The sequence below is a fragment of the Haemorhous mexicanus genome, chromosome 2 (assembly GCF_027477595.1).
Source record: "Haemorhous mexicanus isolate bHaeMex1 chromosome 2, bHaeMex1.pri, whole genome shotgun sequence".
Taxonomy (NCBI): domain Eukaryota; kingdom Metazoa; phylum Chordata; class Aves; order Passeriformes; family Fringillidae; genus Haemorhous; species Haemorhous mexicanus.
This window is the reverse complement of record NC_082342.1, coordinates 89,310,769-89,330,429: the sequence shown is the minus strand read 5'-3', so window position 1 is coordinate 89,330,429 and position 19,661 is coordinate 89,310,769. Positions and strand designations below refer to the sequence as shown.

Genomic DNA, 19,661 nt, shown 5'->3' with positions numbered 1-19,661 from the left:
TAGCTTAATGTAGGATACCCTCTTTTTCTTCATTTCTGAAGGAGATCAGCACCACATGGGTCTGACCTTCTCAGAACAGCTTGTGCTGTGGAGAAGTGCACTGAGCTGTCTCCCACATTTTGTCCATGTGAAAAATCAAGCCAAAAAAAAGGAAGCTCCACTAGCATTGTTTCCATTTTCATTTAACTTCAGAACTGGATGATTATTGAAAATATTCACAAAAAAAAGAGTTGGCAACCTTTTTTCAATGTCATAATTCTGCACCATTGCTCTCAGCCCTGCAACTGCACGTAAGCAGTGCCCTGCTAACAACATTGATTTGGTATCTAGAGGAGATGACTGTCAGTCCTAGTGGAGATACCATTTCCACATCTCCATCCATACAGAATAATGTCTAAGTCTTTGCAGAAGGTCTGTATTCTTAACTCCAAGCATATCAGAAAACAGCCAGCGTGCATCTCTCAGCCATGCTCTTCTGGGCCTCCTGAAGCTTCAGATTATTTGTAAGAAAATGTGAACAGCAGCAAATTATGGGGGAAAATGTTTTGGACAAAAAAAAAAAAAAAGAATGGAAAACTGACCAGAAGAAATAATAAGAACTACAGAAGGACTGAGAAAGCAGATAATATAACATTAATTTCAGAATCACTGTGAGAGAAAGGATTGCTATAACTATTCTGTTCTCAAACTTAGGGGTAAAAAAATCCCCCAAGCACTAGAGAGTTAAGTTACACGCTTTTAAGCATTCTTTCAGTGATGAGAGTTAGGCAGGACTCAGCCTATTAATAGCTGAAACAGGAAAAAATATGCTTGATGATACAAGACAGTTCTTATACATGTTCAGTAGGAATGCATAGAATCCAACAAATATAACTCGTAGTTATATAAATGTGGGTGAGGCAAATGAACTTAGATAACTGTACCCTTACTGAGATCTTATAAGTGTAGAAATTACCACACAGTTCCTCTTTAGCCTGTGGCCAAGACTTCCCAGGTATGTCCTCTAATGGTCTTATGAATTTATCCAGCTGAGTTTCAAAAAGACATTGATTTCCAACATATAAGTTCTACCTCAAATAACTGGGTTTGATGATATCTACTCAGTGGTGAAAAATAAAAGCCCTTTACCACAAAAGTTATGAGATGCAATGTTATGGCTGTGTTAGACAAGACAGGCAGATGATGAGGTTGGTATCATGCTGCCACAGAACATTTCAAAAAACCCAAAAGGTATATGGAGTATCTTGAAAATACACAGGGAAAGAATGGAAAGTCCTTGGAGAATACAGGTACATATGCCATTGAAATTACTTGTAAACTGTCAGTATCGCCTGCACTAAGATTGTCAAGTGAACATTCCCACTGAAAACTGATAAACAGTTTAATTCAGTCAATTAATAGTATAATTAGCATAGTTAGTATAATTAGTATAAACAGTATAATTAATAGCTATATAAATAAATGTAGAAAATATCAAGCTACAGTGAAAGCCAACTTCAGAAGACTTAGACACAGCAAGCACAGGCATTTACTTTATGACAATTCTTCCTTTACTTTACGGAAGTTGGAGTTACAATGTTAAACGGCCCTGAAATAAACAAAAATATTTAAAATCTAAATCCCACAGCCGACAGGTACTTTTTTCCTTTGCATCACTCACTCGAAGGTTTGACACCCTGAGGACATCTAAGCACCTTCCCTTTGAAATCTCTAAGGATTTATCCTCACACAACCATCAGAGCAGTAAGAGAGCAGGCTTCCCTCTTGAAGCACGGTGGATTGCAGCAGGTAACAATCTGGAAGTGGACTTCCAGGAGCTTTTTACTGTCAGCTCCTTACAGTACATCTCCTGGTATATTGCTGCATACTGGAAAGATCAGACAGTGGACAAAACTGTGTCTATTGCAATTCTTGCTTTACTTTATGGAAGTTGAAGTTACAATGTTAAACTTCCCTGAAATAAACAAAAATAATTCAAATCTAAATCCCACAGCTGACTGGCTCTTTTTTCTGCAGTGACAGCAGAGCCAGCCTCTCCTGAAATCCTGTACTCTTCAGAGCAGCCCAACTACTTCTACTGTCTCTTTTGACAGACCCTCTCCCTCCTTGCCCCAAAGGACACATCCACCCCAGCACCCCTGACAGCACCTGGCCAGGCACTTGGGAAGAGCTGAATGTACAAAGATTTGAGTCACTGGTGAATCTCAGGGTGAGAAGAGCCCAAGGAATATCAGGATTGATCTTATCTCACCATTCTTGATACCATGTTACACACCATACCACTATCTTAAATACACCTCTGGGTAAAAAAAATTAAAAAAAGCCGTTTGCCACATCTTTTAACTTTATTTAACCAAAAGCTCACAGAAAATTGAGTTTAAATGTATCATTCGTCCGTTCAAAATGCAGCTATTTACACTTCAAACAGCCTGAAACAGTCCAGGAAAAACACATCCTATAGTCATCAAACTGCAGGGCAAGTTCCCAGCCCTGGAGAGGAGAGCTTGGGGCCCCTGGTCACAAAGGGTTGGATCAGCAGCTCTGGGTTGCAGCTGGCAGCCAGGGGCCTCACACCACGCTCTGAGCTGGGATCAGCAAAGCCTGACCCACTCAAGCACAGTTTGTCTCTCTTTCCCCATGGCAGGAGAAGTTACCACAGAACATTCAGATGTCTGTGAGTGGGACAAGCAGATGGGCTCAGCACACCCTACCTCCAGCTGCACCCAGCACATGTCCAACAACAGCAATAAAACACAGGCAAATATTAGCTGGAGAATGCAGCCCAAGGAAGCAGAGGTGTTTTGGGACACCCAGGGAATTGGTCTTGGTTACAGCATTCTCTATGTAACCCAAAAAGATCTCCAAGACTGGAATTTAAAGTGGCAAAATAATTATTTCATAATAAAAATATGGAGAGGAATCATGCCAAAGAGTGAGTTAATTAAGGTGGAGTTTCAATGACAAAAAATTGCTGGACTGCAGAAATTTTTGAATATTTTCTGACTTTGCAGATGAAAATAGTGTTTCATTTGACTGAAAAATGATGTTGGGAGGGGATGCCCCATGCCTTTTTGCAGTCCACCGGACAAATTTTGGTTTTGAACAGATGCATTTGATCTCCAAGTGCTTGTACATGTTCCCAGGCTCAAAATAAGACAAAGAGGAAGTTTGTCTACACTTTAAACAGCAACTTACTTTAACACTGTGTCTCTTCTTTCCCAAGTCTGCAAAAGCAGAATCTTTGAATCTTAAATTAAAATATAGCATCATGGATGCTGAAGATTCAAATTGCCATGCAATCCATTAATTGAAATATGTATCCACATGACTGGTTTTGCCTAAAATAATTTATTATATATTAATAACTAAATGCCTTTTGCATAAATAAATCAAAGTTTACCCTACTTAAAAGGACAGAATTCTGTGATGAAAATCGGGAAGAAGAGAAGCATGTTAGTTACCAAAAAAAAAAAAAAAAGAAAAAAGGTATTCCACAGTCCACACACTGAGGTCAAGAAATTCAAATGAAAGTATATTTAAAAAGATGATTGACTGGCCTGCTGAACTGGGGTCTTCAGGATCAACCACAGTAAACTCCATGGCAACTATTGACAACATTCCCACAAGAATAGAATTGGTCAGCATAGCAGCAGAAGTTGAGTTTTATCCCTAGAGCAACACAACATTTTCAGGGATTTTTCTGTCCCATTGTGTCATTTTTCTATGTTACTGGATTGCAGAAAATAAATTAAATAATTTTTCTATTATGAAAATGTGATTAAATATTCAGTGTAATGTTCCTACTCAATTTAAACCATGAGATTCCAATCACAAAGGGCCCTTGTAATAGAAAGAGAACAAAAGGAATGGATTTTCCTTTCTAAGAACAGCACAGTAATTACAAAAATATTAATTTTTATTTTAAACCTCCAAGATCTCTCTCAAAAACTCCCTTTTAGTTCTATTTTAATTAAATTTTGAACACCTCAGCCATTCAACTACTTACCTATCAATTAGACTGAGAAGAAAATATTTTAACACCCTCATAGCTAAAGCGCTTCAGAGAACACCAACACGATGGATTTTCTCTGTTAGAATGCTCTTTTTCTGTACTCTGGACAGGACAATCTGCCTTTTTGCCATGCAGATCAGCCTAAGATGTTCCTTTTGGGACCAGAGCTCCTTTCCGTTCCTAAGCAACAGATTTGCATAAGCTGAAGGAGCAAAGAAAAATGCTTTTCACATCATTTACTGGCCTGCCTGATTAAAATAAAAGACAGAAGAAAGCAAACAGCAGCTGACAGTCCTTTGTGCAACAGATTTGACATACTGTTAAGCTTTCAAAAATACATCTGCAAACGGAATTTAAAGAAAGGCTTAATGCGTGAAAAAGAGAAAAAAATTCCAGCACTGTATTACCCCATCCAAACATCACAGCAAGTCCCAGAAGAACGGCCACATAATAGAAACGATTAATTTAGTATTAGACTCCTACAGGGTGATGTGGCTCACAATAACTGCAGGCTTCTAAAAGCAGGCACAGACTGGGGGAAGAACATGAGGCTAATAGCACAGGAGGAATTTTTTTTTTTTTTTTTTTTAGAAAATCTCAGCTTCCTAAATTATAAGCTCTTTGTGTTCGGTCACATGTGAATTTTTCATGCAATCCACACTGCTACCTGTCCAGCTTCTGTCCCCTGCAGGGAAACATCCCAGCAAGCTATCCCCATCCCTGCCATCTCTTTACACAAGCAATGCCTGTGGTATGATTGTGCAAGCAAGGTTCAAGTGCTCAGTGATACACCAGTCTTATCACTTGGAAAACTCAATTCTGGGCAGTATCAGTAAGCAACAGCAGCACCATTAATGCAACATAAAAGCCACACTTCAATGAGTCAGTACTGTTCCTCCCACAGGATAACCAAGGTCAGAAGGACAGCACTGCTAAGGATGCTGTCATGGAGCTGAAATGGCTTGCTGACACACTGACCACCAGGACTCGGAGAACAATTAGTTATGCTTGTCAAGTAACTTCCCTTTCGATATCCTGGATGAATTCAAGCACTTTCCAATAAAAGGAAGGTCTGGCACTCTACTATCATCACAGCAGATTAGGGATGAACGAAGCCTAGATCAAGACTGGTGAGTGATGGCAGTCCAGAACTGCCTTTCCTGAAGCCTGCCACCCTGTGTATGTGACCCTTTTTACAGCATCAGTAAGAAAACTCTCCCACAATTAGAGAACACAGTGCAACCTCAGCACTCCTGAACCATAGCACCTGGCTGGAGTCACTAGCAATGCTGGAGTAATTTTTGCTAGCAAGGCACCACAAGAGTGAATTTATCTTTTCCTGCTGTGTTAGCAGCCAGCAGGAGCACATGGATGAGCACATACTAATTCTACAGCAGCAGCATCTGCAGTGGATGATGATGAAGCAGCAAGTAACAACCAGGCTGTTACAAAGGGCAGCCTGGCCAGTACTATGCATCTGCAGGATCATTCCACATCTTGAAGCTTTAGAAGAGAGATACAACAGAAGTCAAAATACAGGATAAATGCTATCCCTCTGCAGGAAGTTCAAGTGGAGGATGCACACACTTTAAAAATGAAAAATTCATTTGTTCATTCCACTTATTTTAATTTGAGAATACATTGTGATGGCATGGGAGAAGCCTAAACCTCTAAAATTTCCTCCTAAAGTATCCCACTTAGATGAACAAGGAGAGGGGGCCTGTCTCTGAAATTTTTCCTGCAGCACGCAAACTCCCCTCTGTAATGGCATTTGTGCTACAAGAATTCACAGAGGTGTTTTGTTTGGTTTGCTTTATCTGTGAACCTAACTCTGAAGCCCAAGATAAGTCATAAGTAAAATTTAAAAAAAAAAAAATCTGCTGTTGATGGGGCTAGATGGCTGAGAGTGTTTGTGCTGATTTACTAATTAATTCTCACAGAACTGAATTAGTTCTGAGTGAACTAACTAATGTACAGAATGAACCCACTTCTGCAATATTTGGCCTCTTCAGACTGCAAGGAAGCTAGAGATTTAAGCACTGCTACATTCTAGGTTAGGAGTGCTGAGATCTGTCTTGCTACACGTACTTGCCTTACCCTATTCATATTCTCTGGTATTACACCTTTGAATTGCATCATTTCACCTTCCTGACCAACCCCCTTGCCTTTTCTTTTTTGCATTCTTTTCGTCTCACCCAGTTCACTCCTCCACACCCCTTTTTAATCTTCTCTGTTTGCTGCCATTTTTGCATTCTGCTGATGCTGCTCTCTCCTGCAGCTGTTCTCCATAAGCGTTTCTTCTGTACTTGTTCCTGATCCTGCTGCTGCACGGGTGGTAGGAAGCAATGCTGCACAGCAGTGCTTTGGACCAGACTGAAGTTTAGCACTGAAGCACAGCACTTACAGCATGTGAAAACTACAACTACAGTTGTGAAAAGCTCTCTCGCTTCTTAGCAAAGATAACACTCCCACTGTGAACACTCTGTAAAGAATGGGAAAGGGAGCAGCAAAAGCAATAGCAACCCCAGAAAGGAAAAAGGAAATCAAGTTCACATGGGATGAGCCTGGCATGGCTCAGGATGAAGTCTTCCATCACAGACTGCTCACACCTGCTCAGCATGGTTTCCTTGGCTGCCCTTTGCGTCTGGTGTATACAGAGTGCTGGTATTGTAATCAAAAAGGGCACACCTGTGTACGTGGGCTGAAAGGAGCTGGGGACGGAGGAACTGAGCACCCCAGTGATGGAGGGCTGTCATGTTACAGGTAAAAGAGATGAGCCTCAAAGATGGAGAGATAGACAAGAGTCTGGAGGCTTCAGGTTTCCATCTAAGCAACCACACAACCTCTCAGCCTTAGACAAACTGTTTATTTGGACTCATAGAATGGCTTTGGTTGAAAGGGACCATAAAGACCACACAGTTCATCCCCCCTGCCATCAGCAGGAACACCTTCCACTAGACCAGGTTGCTCAAGGCCCCATCCAACCTAGCCTTGAACACTTCCAGGGATGGGGCACACACAGCCTCTCTGGGCAACCTGTTCCAGTGCCTCACCACCCTTACAATCAGGAATTTCTTCTGTATCTTTTAGCTAAATTTCATCTCTTTCAGTTTGAACCCATTACTCCTTGTCCTATCACCACAGTTCCTGATAAAGCATGTGAGTTCTGCACTTTTATTTCACAAGAATGGAGAGAAATAAAGAAAAGCAACACTGTTTTCTCAGGGGAGGGGAGGACAGCACTCTCTTCCTTAGCCCAGTTACACAGATGGCTGCTCCAGGGTCAGCCTTACAGCTTCTCAGGGGAGTCTGCCTGGCAACACCCCTGCCTGTGGGAAGGACACCCACTCCACCACTGCTGGGGGCAGCTGTCCAGGCAGGGGCAGACCCCAGGTCTCCCTTCCACAGTGCCTCTGCATTTTGCATCCAGCTCCATCTTACAGCATATGACCCCCAGTGACACAACAGGCATTCATTACATCCACTGGGTTTTTCCAATGCAAGCCTGCAGCTGAAGCTCTGGCTTGCACTGGAAAAACCTTATTTTGAGTTTAAAAATTGAATAAAGGCTTCAATAAAAGTTACTCTAAAAGAGAGGCTGTCTGCTGTCATTCCCACTCCTCTATAGTTGTAGATACTTGGTAAGTCAGCAATACAACACTCTCAGTTAAAAAAAATTACACAGCTTCATCTGAAAAGTAAGTTAGAAGGTATTTTAGGCAAATTTGTACTATCCATGCTTAAAAGTAGCGTTTTATTTATTACCTAAATCAGTACAAAAATAATGTACAATTTTGCAAAATTACAGTATTTTAAAAGAAAACAAAATTTAAAGAAACCAAACCAAAAGGCTTCAGAAGCTGTTAAAAAAAATCTACCATTATGTGCATTTCTCTGAGGAGAGAGTGAATCAGACAAGAAGTAATAGTTCTCTTAAAAAAAACAAAGGAAATACTACAGGACAGAGTAGAAGAGAAAACAAAATATTTTTCCTCAGAAGGAGCTCATAATCTGTAGTGTTTTATACAAGAAAATACACAATTTCAGTGAAAATTCATCCAGAGCATTTCTTCAGATATCACCTGACAAGCATTCACATCTATCTTGAGCTGTATGTCTTGACAGTTTGCCTAAACTTCCCACTCAGAATCTATAATTCAGTTTACTCTCCTTATTGATTTTATATCACTGAAACCACTTAACATAATTAGAGTTATACTGAAAGAAGGCTATAAATAGCTTCAGGTCAACAGCATTTTTATTTCTGCCAACAAAGTGTCCATGTCCCTGTCAGAATTAAAGTATTTTAAGTTGAAGTACAGCACTGACATATTTTTATCTAAACCCTGTAAACAAATATGTTGTATAGATGTAGAGTATAAAGCAAGCATCTCCAAAAGCACCTTGTGCAATTTGCACAGCTGGAATCACTAGCATGTCAACTCTTGAGACTCAAGTTCTAACATAAAAACACAGTACTGGTATTTGTTTCTAAAACCAAAAGAACCATTTAATTTTTTTTCTTTTACTTTAGAATAAAGTAATTCGTAAGAACATTACTGAGACTCAACCCTGCTAATCATTTGCAGAGTGTCATCTAGTAAGCATAAGTCTACACACTGACTGAATTCTTAAGATGCCTTTTAGTGGAGGGAAAGGAGGGGGGATGGCATTTTTTTCCACCAAATGAGCAATTACTGGCTTTAAAAAGTTTGTTTGTCACTCTATTACCTCCTGACCAACAGTGACGGAAAAGAGACCTGCAAAAACCAGCCATGTGAAAGGCTTGCTGAGAGACAGACTGTTAAACTGAGAAAATCTCACAGTATATAGCTCAAGCAAAGAGAAATCCTACAATTACACCCCACAAACAACCACTTGGTAAGCTGGGAGCACTCACAAACCGGGAAAAGGAGGGCACCACCTGCTGCCCTGGCGTTTACCTTTGATGAAAGCAAGAACAGAAGTGCCAATTCCCTATGTGTTACCTGACTACTTGAATAAGAAAAGCTTTATTAAAGCTAACAGGAAGAACATCCACTCTTGTGGAGGACACTCACTTTAAGCTCTGCCTAGGCCAGAGCACCTGTGCTGGTAACACACACACAGAGAACCACAGAACAACCACCCAGTCAAAGAACTGCCATGTTCACTTTTTTTACTTCTCTGCAGTCGTTGAGAAGAGTACAGCAGGGACCTCACAGCTGGCTAAGAGGGCTGCAAATCCACAGCAGACCAAGCTGGCTAAGTCCCACACAGCGGGTGCCTGGAGGGCAGCTAGTTTAGCAATGAAGGGATTCCCACCCTGAGGGTCCTCCTGAGCTCACCATCAGACTGATGCTCTGCTGGGGTCCCTTCCAGCAGGAGCAGAGGTCTGGCAGAATGAAACAGCTACAGAAAATGTGGGAAAGGGATAGAGCAGCAGGATACAAGTGCTGCTCCTCAGGAGCAGGGACCACCACCATCTCCCAGCTGGGAAGGCTTGGAGAGATGGGCTCCCTCTCCAACACCTCGAGCCAGATCTGTGCTCAACTTGGCTGCCCACAACTTTAAATCACCTCTCCCACAATGGTCTTTCTGCAGAAAGGCTACACAGCTATAAGTTCACTTGATATCTGCTGATGCTCAGCCTGAGGGAAAGGGGGTTTCTTCTGAGATAGCAAATGCCTGATGATTATTTGTGCCATACCAACCTTTACTACAACCCTACTTTTTACAGTTTAAGTCCAAGATAGCCACATTTCCCCCAAAACACTGAAGTGTGTGAATACAGGATTTTCTTCACAAACATTTGTGAGTGCACATATATTCACAGACATAACGGAGGCATACAGTAAACAGTACATACTAACACAGAGAAAAATCTTTCAAGTCTTATGAAGAAAACATGCTTCAGGATTTTTGCCAGTGTGTTTACAAGAGATAAGGAGCTACCCAAAATATCTTACAACATTTTTGGTGCCAAGAGATAGAGAGATTAACTGCTGTTTTGCAACCTCTGTCTTCTTGTAGCAAGTCTCATCAATGCAACATACATTATTTTTACCACCAGAAAGGCAGTGATGTGGATTAATGGAATTACGTTTTCACAAAGCAAATCAATAGGCACTCTGTTATCAGTATTACCCAGCAAAGTGTGCCCCCGAGCTCTACTAATGTCAGCTTCTAAGGGCAGACATGCAGTAAAGAATCCTGAACTGACGTATGTAGCTTAAAATATAAAGCACCATTACCAAGCTCTTTGTGCGTCATATTTCACAATGCTGAAATGCCCTTCTTTCATTTTACTGTCTCAGCTCTGCATAAAAACCAGGACAAGGACAGGTGGCTTTCATTTGTTGCATATACAAATAACAATGTAGCCAAAAAGTAGCAAGATGACCTTCAAGAGTAAAGTCTTCCAGAAGCCACTTGAAACAAGGTATATTTTCTACAGATCAGAAATTTAGAAATCTGTTACATTTACTCCTTCCTCTTTGCCTCCATCCCTGAGAATTTATTCACAGGGAAGTTCAGGACCGTTCAAATGAATCCCAATCCCACACGCACATGGATGGATCCATCTCGAACCACTTCACTGGCCACTCACGCCTGGGCTGTGCCAAGCTCCTGCAGCATCCCTAGGTAAACAAGCACTTACCTTGGTTCAAGCATAACTGCTCATTAAGTTGGGGATTGCCATAGTAGCTGCAGTTATTTTAAAATGTATAAACAGTGGAAATTCAGAAGGTCACACAGCCACTGTTCTGAGCAGTGAAGTCAATCACACAGCTGAGTTCCAGCTCAGCAGGGTAAAACTTGCTGCCCAGCATTCAAGTTTACTTTAATTGTTGGTACAGTAACAAGTAAACCAAGGAACCACTTGATGAATTTGCCCAGAGAACATAGGGCAAACCCTGTAAAATGAAACCCACTTGATATGCACATATAGGCATGGAAATTACATTAAAATTAATTTTTGTCTTGTATAGCATTGCAAACAGTTCTAGCAGCTTTCAGGCCAGAGGATGAATACAACTGTTCCCACAAAAAACGAGCTTTGTGGGGACTTTTTGTTCCGTCTTTTTGTTCCAACCTTGCAGCTCAATTCCAACCACTCTGAATTTTCCACCTCAAACTCAATATCTTGGAAACCTTCGAGAAACAAACTTTAAAATAAAAATCAGAGGATTCTGACAAGGTTTTAAATTCTGACAGAGGATTCTGATGGCAAGGTTTTAAAACCTACCCTCAGGAACAAGCCACCTTCCAAGACAAATCTCTCCCAGACGAATGAACAAAGCACAAACCAACACTTAAGGAGTGTATCAGACAAACACCTAACATGGAACACAGAGCCGGAACAGATTTCTAGTAATTACTTAATTATGCTACAAAGTCAGCATAATGGACCAAGAGAATCTCTTGGTTTAAGCCCAGAGGACAATTTCCATCTAAGAAAAACTGAAGAAACAAGAATTTTGTTAATGAATACTTTGAATATTACAGGTGCATCACTAAAGCACTATGAGCTTTTTTATAAGTCACACTTTCAGAAGTTAAAAACTGAAATGTCTGAATTGTATATGAAACATTCCCTTTCTTATAACATACATTTTTAAAAAAATTTAAACATCTTAGACAATTTGGCTCCCTTTAAGTTTGAATGTTGTGATATCTATTACGGGAGAAATTTTTAATTAGCAGAGCTGAGCATACCACTACATTCAAACACCACTCTACTCTTAGCATCAGGACCCTCAGAGGAAACTGACAAACCCAAGACCTGTAAACAAAACAAAATCTTTCAAGCAGGGATGTTGGGGGGTGGGAGTATTTGGGTGTTTTTCAAAGACTCAGAGAGGTTTATTGTCAGAATACATAAACAAGCTGACAACCTGAAAACCAAAGTATATTAGAGATATTCCATCAAGTAAACAGTCCTTATTAAAAAAAAAAAAAAAATCTAAGCTACCACAAAGAAAGACTGATGCCCACTTTTAGAGGGCAAGCCAAGCAAGCTTTGATGACACTGGGGTTAAGCCTTCCCAATGCTGTACAGACTTCTTCCAAATTCTTCCTCCTCCCTCCTGGCAGCTACAGAGACAACTGGCTGCCTACACCAGCCAGACTTCACAGACCAGTTGCCTGGGAAAGCTTAAAGAGTCTTTTATACTAGAAGAGGAGAAACTTCGTGTTTACAAAAGTTTTAAAAAAAAAAAGTTTTTTAGAGGTAAAAGTGGGTCTTAAAGGAAGTCAAGAATCAGAACTTAAGTAAGGAGCAGCAATGCTCAGACACATATCACATAGCTCAGACATTCTCTGAACATAAAACAGTTTAAGTACATTAATAAAAACATAATTCAGACATTGCCAAATTGCACTACAGTATTATTATAAACTCAGTTTTGAAGAAAACACTACCACACAACACTGCATATGTACATGTTCAGTAAGCTTATTATAATAAAGTTATGCCAAATAAGTAACTGGAATGCAATAAGGACTGGAGTCCTCATTAGCCTAAGCTTTCCATTTCCCACAGTTTACAGAAAAGCCTGGTATGACCTTCTAATTAAGAAGAAATTCCTCCAGCTAGCTTTCCTCCTCCTCCAATACACGTTCTCTGCCAGCACTTCAGGCAGACTGGCTGCATCCCACAAAGACAACTTCCTCCCAACAGCCTTGCTGGCACAAACAACCATTTACATGTCTAAATGCTACTTCAACCTGCCATCAAACAGCACAGGAATAAAAATCAAGGCAATGAGAGCCTACTGAAAGGCAAAAAAATTAGCAGAGATGTTGATGAACCTCGGGAATACTCAGAAAGATGAAGTGCGTGTCTGTCTTCACCTCTGCTCATTAGAGAGGAGGGATGGGGTGGCAGACCATCCATCTGGGGATTTTCAAGCTTACAGTGCTGCTGCCATTACAGCATAGTTATTTTTACTAGATAATTCTCAAGTTCCTCATGAGGAAGTTATTCCACGTCCTTAAACAGACACTCCAGATCACCTCCTTCCTCTGAAGAGATGAACCTCTATGAAAGCATAGAGCTTTTTACTTTTATTTTTTCCCCATCTAGCCCACTCCAAGACAGCCCAGGAGGCAGAACTCCGACCACTCGAGTGCTGCAGACACACGGGCCACGCACGAGAGTGAACAAGCTAAACCTTACCCCCAGAAACAAAAACCAAGAATGGCTTTTAGGTGCCCACCGCCGAGGGACGCAACCCGCCTGAGGCCACGGCCGCCTGCCTGTGGCTCCGCACGGCCCTTCCCGCCGCGCCCCCGGCACCGCCCGAGCAGCGGGACCCCCGCAGCACCTCCCAGCTCCGGGGAGCACCATATACCGGGGAGTGGATGAACCAACCCCAAGGAGGAGTACGGGGCTCACGGTTACAGCCAGAGGGGCGCGGCGGGGGCGCGAAGCCACCCGGCCCCGCAGATGAAGCGCCCGAATCCGGGGGAGGGGGCGAAGGCGCCCGGGCGGGCCCCGGGAAGCGCAGCTCACCCGCTCTCCGCCGGCTCCCGGGAGCGGCGCTGCCCGGCGGCGGGGGGAGCCCGTCTGTCTGTCTGTCCGGCCGCCCGCTCCGCTCGGCCCGGCCGCCGAGGGTCGCGTCGGCCCGGCGGCTCCGCTCCTGGGCCGCGCCTGGCAGGGAGTTTCCTGTCTGAGTCACTTCAGCCGGGAGTTGCGCAGGGAAACACCCTTCCTGCCGCTCCAGCTCCTCCTCCTCATCCCAAACCTGCCGCCCCTTCCCGCCCCCGGCAGGCTCCGGCCCCGGCTCCTCCTCCTCCCGGGGAGCCGGGAGTAATCCCGGAGCTGCCGCAGGCGGCGGAGCTGCGTCTGGGACTGGCCCTTTGCTGTTAATGAAAGACACTTTTTCTGTGCCCTGTACACGGGGCAGTCTGCCTCTCGGAACACAAATCTACGCCCAGGACGATCGTGCCCACTCGAACAACCCCCGCACAGTGCCATCCAGTGCCCGCCCCAGCACCACCGCAGTAAAAACCAGCGCCCCAGGGGCACCGGGCTCGGCAGTAACAGGTCAGGGCCGGGGCTCCCCACTTCACAACACTGCTAGCGTGGCGAGGGAAAAACACCAGCCGTAAGGATGAAAAACCTAACCTTTAAAAACCAAAAGGGATCGCGTGGGAAACCCCTTTAAACATCCTGCAGAGGGTGCTCATGCCTGTGGTGTTTGTATCCGAAATAACCACACTTCATTAAAACCAAAACCATAAAAACCAGGGCAGGTTGCTGTTTGACAGCCTCCCACTTGAACTTTTCTGTAAACGACACCAAACATATGTACTTTCTCATTTTAAAGTTTTCTTACTTTTTCCATGCAGGGTTTTCCTATTGAAGTTCAGCTTTAGTTATTTGTTCAAGATTCCATCTAATGAACTTGACACTGCACCACAAAACCAAACTGCCCATTCTTTTTCACAGAAGCTTGTCAAGATAGCTCTTTCCAGGCACTGTTTTATGGCAGAGGGAATCCACAAACTACTCCACATAGGGAATGGTCACCTGAGGGCATGGGAACTTCCAAACAATTTTTCATCAAAGCCTATTTGCTTGTATTTGTCTGCTTTAAGTTGCATCCAACATTTTATTTACTCTTGAAAACCTTCTCTATAATCATAATCAAACTGCACACTGTTGCCATAGCAAGCACTTCTAAGTCTCTGTTTTCAACAGCTGTTCAGGGGACACTGTGCTATTAATGATTTTTGTGCTGAGAACAGAATAATTAGTCCTCTACCTCAATTATTGGTTGTTGGGTTTTTCCCCAAAAAGTTTGCACTGCCGTAAGTTTCTTTAAATAACCTTTTTGTAATAGTAAATACAAGAGGGCCTGTGAAGAGTGGGGATAAGGTCCTAGACCCCCAGTTTTCATTATTTCAAATACCCTTTCCATGTCATCAAGAATTTCCACAGCTTGTGGAGAAGTTATGCAAACTATTATCATTAGCATTTCATCATATCACAGAGATATCTTCATAGCCATGGTTTTTTCCAAGTACTGCAACATAGCGTTTTCTATGAAACAACTGATTTTCTAAGACATTGTTACTATTCTTCTCTGTCTGTACATATTCATGAACATTTTGAGTGCATATACCAAATGAATTAATTTCAATTCCTTTCCAACCATCACAGTTCCTTATCAGCCTAACTTCTTAACCCAGCTCAAGCAAAAGTGGAAAATACAACCAGAGCCGGATGCTTCTGTTTCTAAAGCGACATCCGATTGTCTCCTTTGTAAAGCAGGATTAGTTTTGTTTCCTTGTCCTAAGCAAGTTCAAATTCAGAACAGCCTTGTTTTAATGCAACTACTCGGCCTAGATCAGCCATGACACATCTGTTACCGGGCCACAACAGAGCAGCAAGGACAGCAAAGTCAAATGCTCCCCATGAGATCTGATCAACAGCAGCTTGCCCCCACATGGGCAATACTTCATAGTCTGCCAGTCTGTCCCAAGCAAGACCACCACTGTGGCTCCCCTACTTGCTGAAAGCCAGCTGGTGCCAGGAGCAGCTGCTTTGTATGAAAGCAACACTGCCAACCGGCACCATCCTGTCCAGGAAACAACAGCTTGTCGCTAGGATTGGCTGATGCCCCAGATCTTGCAATCTCCATCTAAATAACTGAGTGGGGAAAGGAGTTGCTTCCCCACTGCTGGGGCAATCTGCTTTTTATTAGCATTCCTATACATAAGATCATACAAAAAAAGTAGATGATGGTACACAGCTACTCAAGATCTGTGAATTTTTTTCTATTATTTGATATAGGAATTAGACAACTATGACTTTTTGACATCTGAATGCCTATGGTATCACATAACATGTGATATGCCTATCAGAACCATTTTAAGTGAGCCCACATAATACCATTCCAGTTGCCTGATTTAATTCTCTAATGCCCCCACAACTCCCTGCTCTTTCCACTTCAGTGGAACTTAAGTAGTGCAAAGACAGTACTTGATTAAAGATGTTCAGCAGGTCTCCATGAGCTGCTGCTCTCTCTACTGCATTTATTCTTCTCAATTATCCTTACCACACTGAACACAGCCTTCTAGGCGCAGCTAAAGAGACATGTATCTACATATACCCAATCAAGCCACTAATTGATATTCTAGTCTCTGGAAGTTAGGTGTGGTTTTTATCAGGCCAGACTCATGGCAGTTTAAGATCCTTTCTTGGGTGGAATTTATTTTAACCTGATTTTAACCCATGCCTGTCAACAATCTTTAGGAAGATCTGCAACAGTAATGTATCATGCTCCTGGCAATTTATGTATGCTGCACCTAAACCACACAAGTATCAGATAATATGGTAGTAACAAGCTTAATGCAATTGGAAGACTGGATTTGCCTTTGATCAAGGCACTATGCTACAGGTCTACTTCCTGAATTCCAGATAATTTCACTTTATTTTTACTTTTATTCTTTGGGCTTTAAACCATTTATCCAAAGGCAATGAAAGAATCTTTTCCAGGCTGCTGTGGAAGGAAACTCTTCAGGATTACACTGAAGAGTTTCCTTCCACAGCAGCCTGAGAACTTCAACAGGAATTCTGTGGTTCTGCCACTGGATGTCTACTATGTCTCAGATGGTGATGTTACTCTCTGGTTTTGCAGATATTTTGGTGTCTAAGCTTGACAATATATCTAGCTATTCATTTAATTTTTCTTACCTTCATGAGTTCAGAGATTTTTCATCCTCATAAAGAACACAGGAAATTGTCTTGACCTGATACTGAAAGGTATTTACAAAATCATGGCAGGCAATGGTCCCAATGACCTCAAGAACAGGATGTCAAACAAGAAGATAGATAATTATCTATAAATCAATTTAAAAATCAAATCCAACTTCTGGCAACATATCAGCCACCTGTCCATACTCTAAAGAACTGGACAAGATTTTTCACACCAGAAGTCAGCACAGACTTGGTATTGCATGTGGCAAAAGGTTTAAAGCTCAGCAAGGCTACAAAAATATAATATGGTTCCACATTGCATACAGTAACACATTATTTCAGGTCTCAAGAAATAGGCACTTATGAAGAGGAAACAGCACTTGGGAGAGCTTAAGCAGAAGAGACCAAGCATAGAGCAGCATCTCAGAGGTCTCAATAAGCAAAGTGAGAACCTGACCCACAGCAGGAAGCTTACACCAGCTACCTAAACACATAATTCCTATTAGGAGCCCTCCACTTCACAAGGCCTTACACAAATGCAGTGATCTGGTCACTTATACCTACCTTTAATTCCAGGAAAAGCCAGATTCCTACCCCTGAGTGCCCATGTCCTGCCAAGAGCACAGCTGACAACAGCAGGTGTGCTGCATGTTCATCAATACTCATTAGCACACCATGACACCTACAGCTCTCTCGTTCCCATTTCCCTCCTAGTGCTGAGTGACACCATCTGAAATGGATCTGAGCAACCAGGGTTCCCTCCTTCTGCTTTCCAGCTCTCTGAAACACTAGACCAAGGCTTTACTGCAAATTCATAGGGACATAACTCTATATGTATGTACAATGGGCCTGGGTCCCCCCACCCTGCTTTCCAAGCCTGCTGCACACCATGCTGCCAAACCACACCAGAGCCCACCCAATGTCCCTAACAGAAATTAACATACATTAAAATCTTTCTTGATTCCATTACAAATTACATTCACTTTGCTCATGTAGGACATAAGTGCAGAAATCAGGGCATGTATGCTAGGCAATTAGCTCTCCAGGCCCTCAGACCTGTGATCCTGCGCAGCCTTTCTAGCACTACATGCACAGTGCAGCAACAAGACACAACAACAGCCAGCAAATACCAATGCAATCAGTGAGGAAAGGTTTGTCTCTAAGTGTGCAAAGTAGCACAAGAAGAAAGCTGAAAAACTTGCAAATCTTTAGTTAGTAAGATTAAAAAGCATGTCAGAGGTAATTTTTTTATTTTTAATCAGCCTGTAATATAGTACTGCTATCTTTAATCCATGCTCCCATGGAAACCATCCGATCAACGACTGGTTGCTAACTTTTTTATATCAAGCGTTTGACACAACCAAAGGTCCTCAAGGACCTAGTGGTTAATTAGGGATTATTTAAAGTAAAGAGCAAAGAAAGTACTGGAGAATCTACTAAATCAGTGCCAAAATGTGGCCTAGAGATAACAGAAGCCCATAGGAAAAAACAAAGTAAGAAGTCAAATAAGGGCTTCCACGCTGCAACTTTGCTAAAACTGCATCCAGAAGTTAATGAGAACAAACAAAGGTAGAAATGAAATTGTGACAGCATCCAATAATGGAATGTTCTTTTCCAAAGAATTTTATACTCCCTTCGAAGCTTAGAAAGTTCTGTTTGTACATGCTTTGTTAAGTGTTTTATGCTTTGCTTTAGCTAAACTTGACAATTCACAAAACAATAGACTATGACAGAAGTCTTTTGAATCTATACACACATGGAATAGATTACACCTTTCCTAACATCTCCAAAATTGCTTACTTGAAATTCCAGAAGAGCAAGTAAAGCATATTCAAATGTTGTGTCTCCCCTAACAAAGAGGAAAAGTATCCAAAAGTTAAGATTCCAATCAATTCAGAAATAACTGACAAAAACAGGAATTTGAAAACAAGATAAAAAAACGTCCAGAAGGAATGCATTCAGGACAGAATCCAAGAAACAACACTGTTCTGTAAAGAAAACAGAAAATGTTAAAAGGAAATCTGAGTAAATATATAGCTAAAATACCCCGTATCTCACATAAAACCCTTTTTTTCTCCAATGAGGTAAAACACCATTTTAACAACTGCTAGGGGACTGATGGAAAGGTCCTGATGGCATCACAGGGCACGCACACTAAAAGTCAGGACTTGATTTTTTTTTCTGTGGCTCTGAAGAAAAAGGAATGCCATAAGATTCACTCATTGAAGGGAATTTGTCAGCCAAATACTGCTGACACACAAAAAGTTAAACACGGAGGATATCCATGACTAGAATCAGTAAACATTTCCAGAGCCAGATTTTCCACTGTGTTTTTGTGATGAGAGATGAGCAAACTTGGAAGCTGGCTGAATAAACAGTATGCAGGCATCACTTGTCTACAAATGCGCACAGAAGTCTCTCTGCAGAATGCAACATAAATTCCTAAACAGGAAATTGGTTGAAACAGCAAAATCTTTCACTTACACAGGGTCCTTCACATAAAGTAAGTAAAATTGGCAAAGGGATTTCCTAGAAATTATTGTTTCAAGCACATGAAGGACTGAAGGATTTTTTTTCTCCCACATCTAGCTAATATTATCCAAGGTAAGGCTATAAAAAGAAGGAATTTCATTGAAGGTAAGCACTGTATAGGAAGCAGAAATAAAGCAACCACATTAGATAGTTCAAAAGCACAGAGTACAAGACATACTCAAAAAGTAATGAATCAGTGCACAGAAGCGCTGAACTTCCAAGCATCTTTTAAAACTCTCAGTATGCTATTCAATTTTACTCTGAGTAAGAAAGCTACTAAACAATGCACTGTCTCTGCTAGCAATAAATAAATAATCTGGAATCTTAAATGAGAACAAGTCATGGTAAACTAGAAGTACAAATTACTTCTGTTAATAGGTGTCCAGCTACCACAAAAAACATCCACTTGGAAAAGTGTGTCATCTGGTA

At 41.8% G+C, this 19,661-nt stretch overlaps 1 protein-coding gene across 2 annotated transcripts in view; it reads right to left on the bottom strand.

Moving 5' to 3' along the window:
• Window positions 1-13,681, bottom strand: part of CYFIP1 (cytoplasmic FMR1 interacting protein 1) — a 75,161-nt gene extending 61,480 nt beyond the window's left edge. Inside the window, exon 1 of one of the 2 annotated variants that reach the window (XM_059839432.1) lies at window positions 13,509-13,681. The gene's annotated coding sequence lies outside the window, so the exon portion shown is untranslated. The remainder of the gene's footprint in view (window positions 1-13,508) is intronic. The other variant, XM_059839433.1, reaches the window with a different exon arrangement.
• Window positions 13,682-19,661: the final 5,980 nt, after the last annotated feature.